General features: G+C 41.1%; 1 non-coding gene across 1 annotated transcript; it reads right to left on the reverse strand.

The window, feature by feature from the left end:
- Positions 1–6,648: 6,648 nt before the first annotated feature.
- Positions 6,649–6,733, reverse strand: LOC115803554 (small nucleolar RNA Z195/SNORD33/SNORD32 family). The gene has a single exon (XR_004024291.1). It is a non-coding gene; the product is annotated as a small nucleolar RNA Z195/SNORD33/SNORD32 family (small nucleolar RNA).
- Positions 6,734–8,396: the final 1,663 nt, after the last annotated feature.

Genomic DNA, 8,396 nt, shown 5'->3' on the forward strand with positions numbered 1-8,396 from the left:
AGCATGGGGCAGACAGGGAGCAGTCCAAATAAGACTGGAAATGGTTGCTGGTGAGATCATTGCCTCAGGGTTGAGTTTGGACTTTATATTGAGAGCAATGTGGGTTTTGAATAGGATGGCATGGTCGGCTCTGTGCTTTGTCAGTAGTAGCCTGGAATTAAATTGTTGGGATGCACAGGGCCGAGGGTGGGGGGCTGGGGGTGGGGAGTCAAAATGGGGAAGCCAGAAAGTGTGCAAATTAGAGAACCTTTGTGACTGTCCACATGAGAGTGCTGGGGGCCTGATAATGGAAAATGCATACAGGTGGGGAGTCACTACAATGGGTAGAATCGGTAAAAGTTGGCAATGGATTTCACAGGGTAAAATTACCAAGGGAGAGGGGTTTGTAAGGTTTTTAAGCCTAAGTAATTAATAGCTTGGTGATACAGTCAGCAGAAATAGACGGCAGGGTGCGGAGGGTATACACTTAGTTTGGTTATCATAGCTATCCATTTCTCCAACAGAGAGGCAAATGCTGCAGAAAGTGGCATTACTGCCTGACTACTAATTTGTGAAGCATTGTCTTAGTTGCCAAATAATGCTGTCATAGTCTCACAGATGAATTTTCCACTAAAATTATGATTGAACTTATAATTCACTTCATTTCATGCAAACACACAAAATTGCAGATACATATGCAATATACATACATGATTTGAGATTGCTAACTTTCTGCCTGGAATAAGAAATAAATATTTTAAGAATTCAGATTTGAGACTTTAAATGTACTGACTATATGCAAATAATATATTGATTCAATTTTAAAGGTTAACTTTAAACTCCTCAAAAACAAGAACATAAGTATGTAGTTCTTTTTGTACAGTGTCTAGCATGAAAAAAGCACCTCAAAGATGTTTTCTGGGAATGAAAATGTTTTCTTCTCCCATTGATCACTACTCCAAGGGTTCGTATAGAGAGTTCCAATCACTTCACATTTGGAGAAACAGCCTTTGTCTGTTATTAAAATTAAGAGCTAATTTTATGTTGCTCCATGAGTTAAAGCTTTAAAAAAAATGGCAGTCCCAGTCCACTATGGATTTCTTTAGAAATGTCCTGTTTTGGGCCTCATGCATTGTAAGCAAGCCTTCACATTAGGGTTTACCAAGATCATGTTGACTGGAAAATCTCCCATAAGTTCCTGAAGGATAGTATTAGTAATTATATGCATAAGGAAAGTTTTTGCCAAATAAATGAACAAGTAAAAGGATGACTCTACATTGAAGTCAGATATAAACTTGAAAGCTCAGATCATTTTTCAAATGGATTATTTCAAAGTGTCCAGCTATTTAGTGTTAATTACATTAGTTATTCAGTTATAATTGAATTACTCAATTATTATTTGCATTTTCCAGTATTCTTTGGATGGTGGGTACCCTGTAGACCCAAAAAGAGGCTGTACCTAATAATAAACAAATATTTATTGAACATTTAGTTTGTGTTATATACTTTTTATAGATTTATTATTTCATTTAATACTCATAAATAATCCAAGAGGTAGCGGCCAGACAGTCCCATTATATAAATGAAGAGATTAGGGACTTGGGGAAGTCACCATTTAGAAGATGGTGAAGCCCACAACTAGAACCAAAGCCTGTTTGACTCCAAAGTTTATCCCTATGCATTATTGTTTCTGTGTTCAGATGATATGCATGTTTTCTGTTGCTCACAGGAGTTTATACTCACCCCAGAATAAACTTGGGTTTAGAAAAAATTATTTTGCCAGAAAAAACATGCAATCACCTTCCCACAGGACCCCTGTAGTGACCCATTGATGAGAACAGGATCAGCTCAAGAAACTGTTTGGAAATATTTTTATCCACTTAAAAAGTCTTTGGTGTTCACAACGTGGGTGGGTAGTGGGAAAGGGAACCATTTACCCAGCTGAACTGAGGTCAAACTAAAACTATTTATCTTATGAACTTATCTTATGGAAAAACGCAGAGAAAAGATCCCTTGCTTTCTTTCTTTAGATAAAAATTTTAAAGTCTTGCTTCACAAAGGAGATGGTACCTTGCTGTCTCCTTGTTTACTTAAGTAAACTATACAGGAAATGGGCATTATTGTCTTTGTAAAAGCACTTGTAAAACTTGATAAAACTAATGATCCCAAGACAGTGCACGGCCACAGAATGAGAACACGATGTTTCTTCCATCGTGCACACTGAGGGCATCAAGTCCACTTTGAACTCCAACTGGCCACTGAGCCTGGTCAGTAAATCTGCCATCGATATCTTTGGATGACTTCCAGTTTGAGGGGCTCGCTGGTCTCAGGGGAACCTTTCTCCCCTGACTATTTCTATTTATCTTCTAAGTTAAACTTAGTTTGGAAAGGCTTCTTTACAGCTCTGATATGACTTGTTCTTTCTTTCTAGGGTTACAGGGTAAGGTTTTGGCTCACTTTCACAACAAAATTAACATTTCTGACTCTATACTCTTGTTGTGCAATGAAATCAGCCATAAATTGAAAGTGAGGAAACTTGGGTTTGAATCATTTTTTTCCCTTTTTGTTGACCTTAGGCAAGACACCCAACCTCTCAGGGTCCCATTTGTCAGATCTCAGGGTCCCCTCTGTAGGTTCTTTACTATTCTTTCCTTTTATTCTATTTAAAAAATCCTATTTGGGGTCCTGTAATTTCCCATGTCATTATTAGAGAACGTAGATGAGACAGCTTGGGAAAATAGCTAACACAACTACCCTAGCTACCAGGAAATCTCTTAAAAAAAATATTCCCTGGTGCAGCATCTGTCAGCAAAGTCATTGACCTCTTACTGTGGATATTCATCTATTTCCCTGAGAGGAGAGTTGCAGACATCTGGCTCAGAGACAGACCGCAGTGCAAAGGTTTCCTCCAGTTCAAATCAGAAATTCTAGGATTGCAGTGTTTACACACTAATTTCCACTCTTGCTGATCCAAAGCCAATGTCATAAGAAGTGTGAGGTGTCCAAGGAAATCAGTTAAGCCATAGATGGCAAGTTGAATTCGGAAGGCAAACATCAGGGGCAGAATTCCTGCTGGTGGAGCCTTACTCTGCTGTGACTGACATGATGAGATATAAGTCTGAGACCTCAGCTCACATCTTAACGTGACAGGACACAGGAGCAGCCAGGTTTAGGGAAGACTGGTGGGAAAGCCCAAGGGTGGGTCTCTCTGGGAACAGGAAGCAGGTATTGCTGTAACAAGAAGGCTCTGGGACACAGAATTTTTCAAGTTGGAGAAGCAATTGAGCTTCCCAGGGGCTGCCCAGGGTGTGTCACAAGGAGTGTGCACTTCCTTAGTGCTTCTTCTGTCTCAGGTCACAGAATCCAGAAGGGAGCAGCTGTGCTGCTTTATGACTTGCATTAACACAGATTCCTATATAAGCATCCAGTTCAGATCCTCACATTATGGATTAGAGCAGAGACAAGGATGAATCTATATATTCCTCTCTTTCTGAAATTCCTTTTTGTTTTCTTTGTGGTAGGAGTATAATTTTACCACCATCAAATATATTCTGTATATCAGTGAGGAGCTGGACTACCTGCATGAGAATTGCACAGAGTACTTACAAAAAAAAAATATACGTGTTTCAGGGTTCTACCTAGACCTACTGTATTATTGCACCAGGATGTTTGGTGTGTGTGTGTGTTGGTAGGTCAGGAACCTGCATTTTTTATTCATATCCCAAATGAAGTTTGAGATCCTCTGCTTGACACTAATATAGCAAACTATTGAGTATGTGCACTTAACCACATGGTTCTCTGGTTAAAACCATCAATGGTCCCTTTTCATCGAAGGGTCAGCTTCAGCTTAGATCAAATTGCAAATACAACACACTATTTCATGTTCCTCTTGCCTGTTGGTTCTTACCTATACTCAGGATGACGTCTACTCATTTTTCCTGATACCTCAAGCAACACCTACTTCCCTGATAAGTCCTCCTCTGTCATTGGACCAGGCAGACCTGACTTTACTTCCACTGTGTCCCTATATTGCCCTATGCTAGGGTATCTTGACCTAGGCACTTTTGGCATTTGGGGCTGGATAATTCTTTGTTGTGGGTGGCTGTCCTCTTCATTGATGGATGTTAACATCATTCTTGGCTCTACCCACTAGATGCCAGTAACAACTCCCGAGCTGTGAGAACCAAAAATGTCTTCACACACTGCCAAATGTCTCCTGGGGGGCAAAATTGTACCTGGTTGTGGACACTGCTCTACACTTACAAATATCATAGCCCTAGCCAAATAATGTGGAAAGTTTCTGCTTGCTAGTTTATCTCCTCTGAGATTCTGAGAGTTCAAGAGTAGGGGGTTTGCAAAATGTATCCTTGTGTCCCCTGTGCCAAGGCATAGCACCTGATGCACAGTAGGCATGCAATACACATTTCCTTAGCAAAACTTTATTGAGGTACTAGATGTCAGAAGACCTGGATTTTAGCTTATCTTGGTTGGCTCTACGGTTTAAAATGTGGTGACTCTGGACACATCAATGAGCATCTCTGTGCCTCAGTTTCCCTCATTGTAAACATCAGCATTATGCCTTTGGGTTGTATGTGGATGGAATGTGAATGAGTCTAAGAAAGTGTAAAGTGCAGAAAGAAGCCTAGTCAAGGCAATGTGTTCTGAGGAAGACATGCTGCTGTCATGTTTTTATCCTCTGGGCACAAAGTCTGGGTAGCACTGAAAATTCAGGTCTGTGCAAACAGTACAATGTTTTATAACAATATCTAGAGGATTTCTTTAATGTGGAGCACTATAAATACTAGAAACTTTGTCGAACTGATTGAGCCTGTGATATGGAATGAGACTACCAGAAAGACTAAGCATAATGCTGTACAACACACTATAGAAACCCTAAAGTTTCAACTCCCTGCCCCCAGATACACTTGTGTGGGTCTGATAAAGGCCCAGCCAGGCCTAAGGCAGCCTTCTCTGCTCTAGGTCTGTCTGATGCTCTGTGGCCTCCAGGAGCTGCCAAACCCATTCTTTGAGCCCTATTCTGTTCTGTGTTGGGACTGTGGCTTCCTTGTTTCCTGACCTTTAACATCAGTGGCAGGAAATTAGCAGGTTTTGCACCTGCAACTGCACAGAACATGTGGCATTAATAAGGAGTCTCATCCACTCTTTGTAAAGATTTTTTTCCTCTAATACACCCTATGGAATGCCTCTCTAGTTATTTATTACCTTCAAAAACCTCTCTCTCTCATTCTGCTTACCTACTTTTATGACTTCCTTTTACACCCTGGGCATGCCATCACTCTTGCCTCCATGCTCTCCCAGCGCTGTGGTGGGCTGGTTTATAGATCTCCCTCCCTTCTTATAGCAGAATGAATTAGTTTCCAGGTTGAGCTCAGCTGTGAAAAACCCCTGTTGTATGGAAATGTGGGCTCTGATATGCGTGCGTGAGCGTGTGTGTGTGTGTGTGCGTGTGCCACCATCAACTCTCTTCCAGCTGCAACCGGCCAGGACTTCCCCACTAACCATTTCATGCCCCAAACATGTAGGCTGCAAAAGCACTCACAAATTGTAAAACTATACAAACAAGTCAAAAAGTCCTGAACACATATACTGCTAGGGCTGCAAGAGGGCTTGATTACCATTTAGTCTAGCTCTTCCATTTTAAATTTGAGAACACTGAAGCCTGCACAGGTTAACTGACTCCCTCTTAGTATTTTCTTTGCAGTTTCTGACCATGTCAGAAAGCTACCATGAATCATTCCATTACTTTTAAATGCATCACAGCTAATCTTTATTTTCCAATTTTTTCTATACTTCATGATCATCTCTTTAAGCTTAAAATAATAATTTCCTTTCGATATAGGGCTTGGTGATATCTCATCTGAAAGAGGTGGTAGGTGTTTTTAAAATAGTGAGTTCTGTGTATTTTTACAATAACACATGGTTTAGAGCAATGAATAGGACCTTTTTTTCCTTACAAATTGACAATTATTCTGCTCCAAAATTTTTCTTACAATTTCTTTTTAAAACAGCTTAGGCAGATTTCTGAGATTTGTTTGTAAGAAGATGGCTCTGGAGGATACTTGTCTGCTCATTAGCCACTAAAATTTTTCTATTTTGAGAATTTTTAGAGAACTTATTGAATGGATGTGCCTGTCTACTAGTTTATATGAAGAACTTATGGACAGCTTTTTTTTTTTTTTTTTTTTTTTTTAAAGAATAAGCAGTCAATTTTATTGGGATCAGACTAGGAATCCACGGGTCTTGAGGGCCTCTGTGAATTTGTCAATTTTCTTCTCTCTGTTCTTTTTGCCCTGCTTCCATAGCCTCATAATCTGCTTCTTCTTCCAGTAATGGATCTTGGCCTTCTCCTTCCTCTTCTCCTCCAGGGTGGCTGTTACTGCCTGGGACTTCCAGCCAACCTCATGAGCCAGGCATCCTATGTTAGCAAACTTTTTCATAGGCTTCAGATGCACAACCTTGAGGGCAGCAGGAACCACCATCTGCTTTTTTTGTCATAGGGTGGCGTGATCCCATCAAACATCTTGAGGCGGTCCAGAGCAGCCTGGCCTCTCTTGGTCTTATGGGGCAGCATGCTTGTGGGCAGAGGACAGCAGCCCTGCTCAGTGGGGCATGCGAGGACCCTGCTGCCCGGCCCAGGCAGGCAGACAGGTGGCCTCAGATGGTAATGCGTGTGGAATCATCTCATGGTTGGGAAACTCGAACATGAGTGAGAAAAGTCCTCATCACCAACCTCATGGACAGCTTTATTGAAAAGTTTGGCAGCCTGAGAATCCAGGATTGTTCATTGCTGATCAAAAACTGTGTTTCCTTGGGGACTCAGATCAGTAAAAAAGTAAAATGAGGAGGGAGAGACTGATATAGGATTTCAAACTATTTTTGACCACCTGACTTGAAGAAAAAACTAAGAAGTAATAGTCCCTCCTTCCCTGCACACCATTCCCAACCCATTCTACCTAAAAATCTTTCGTATTGTGGGTTTTATTTTTCATTTTAATATTAATTGTATTTTAAATTAGGTCTCTAAGAAAGAAGTTGGCCTTTCTCATTCTTTTCAGAGTGGTTTGCGAAATACTACATCAATGCATCTGAGAAAAACATAGGAAAACAGGATCTCTTTTAGTTTTGTTTTTGAATCAATACCCAAAATAATGACCAGAAGCAAAAATCCACTGGTGTGTCCACAAGCAGGTTGCTGGGCCAGTCAGCTTCATCCTTCCCGCCCTGAGCTGTTCTCCTGCAGGCTCCATGCCACTGCTGCAAGCCCCTAGAGCACATAGAAAATGTAGGACAGAATGAGCAGACCTATGATGGCAAAGAACATCAGGATGAAAATATCCAGCATTGTGGACTCCTTGGCCAAAGAGGCCTCTGGATTCCAGAGAGATGTGAGCTGTGAGCACGGAGTTTGCAGTCGGTGGAGAGAAATGACTCTTTCTTCCCCGTGCTGCTCAGCCCTCCTTTCCCCTCCCCCTCCCAGGGCCAGCAACTACGGGTTGCTGTAGCTCCATCAGCAGCTTACTTCCCTCTTCCCTCACTTCCACAGCCAACCAATCACAAAGCCTGGAGGAGGTAACCAGGGAACTGCTTCATATAGACCAGGCAGAAGTGAAGAGGTTTAGTTTCTCCCTAGGAACCCAGTCCCACCCCTTTGTATCTAAATGGAGTCTGCATGACATGCACATAGGAGGAGATCTGATCTGTATCCAGATGCCCTAGGAATGAATCTTCCTGACTGCCTTTCTTCTCCCTTTTCCCACTCACACATGCTGGGCAAATTATCTCAGAAAAATGACAGTTGGGAGTTGGATGGGCTGACCACTGGCAAGTAGTAAAAGTCATGTCATGGAAGACATGGACAAAGGTCCCATGTGAGTCTCAGCTGGCATCTCTGTGGATGGAGCTAACACTGATGGGAATTCCTAAGCTGTGCCAGATTCTGCACACGTGGTGTAATTTTTTTTAAAGAACAGTTCAATTTATGTAAATTAAGCAAAAAAAAAATCGAAACAGTTCACCTATTGCCCCCACCCCAATCATTAATCTGTTATCTGTATCTATGAGCTTCCTTTCTTTTGCGAAACAAATACTTTAAAGAAAAAAAGAAAGCAGCGTACCACTATCCACAATCATGATTATTTCTTAAAAGAGAGAATACTTCAGAGCAAAACCAAAAACAGGATATAACCTCATGAAATTGATTTTATTTTTCACATTTTTCAGTGCACATCTCCAAATTAGCATTTGGAAACCACCAAAGCTAGATTAATTAATCCAGGAGCCAGACATGTGAGTTATAATGTCAAATCCTGTAAAAAATAATGGAGGACCAAAATTCCTTTATTTGCATTGGTATTAACTATTGCTCATATCGTGTGGCTCTTTCATGGGGCCAAGGT

Source organism: Delphinapterus leucas, chromosome 19 (assembly GCF_059928025.1).
Source record: "Delphinapterus leucas isolate spDelLeu-1000000601 "Yukka" chromosome 19, BTC_Dleu_Yukka2, whole genome shotgun sequence".
Classification (NCBI taxonomy): Eukaryota; Metazoa; Chordata; class Mammalia; order Artiodactyla; family Monodontidae; genus Delphinapterus; species Delphinapterus leucas.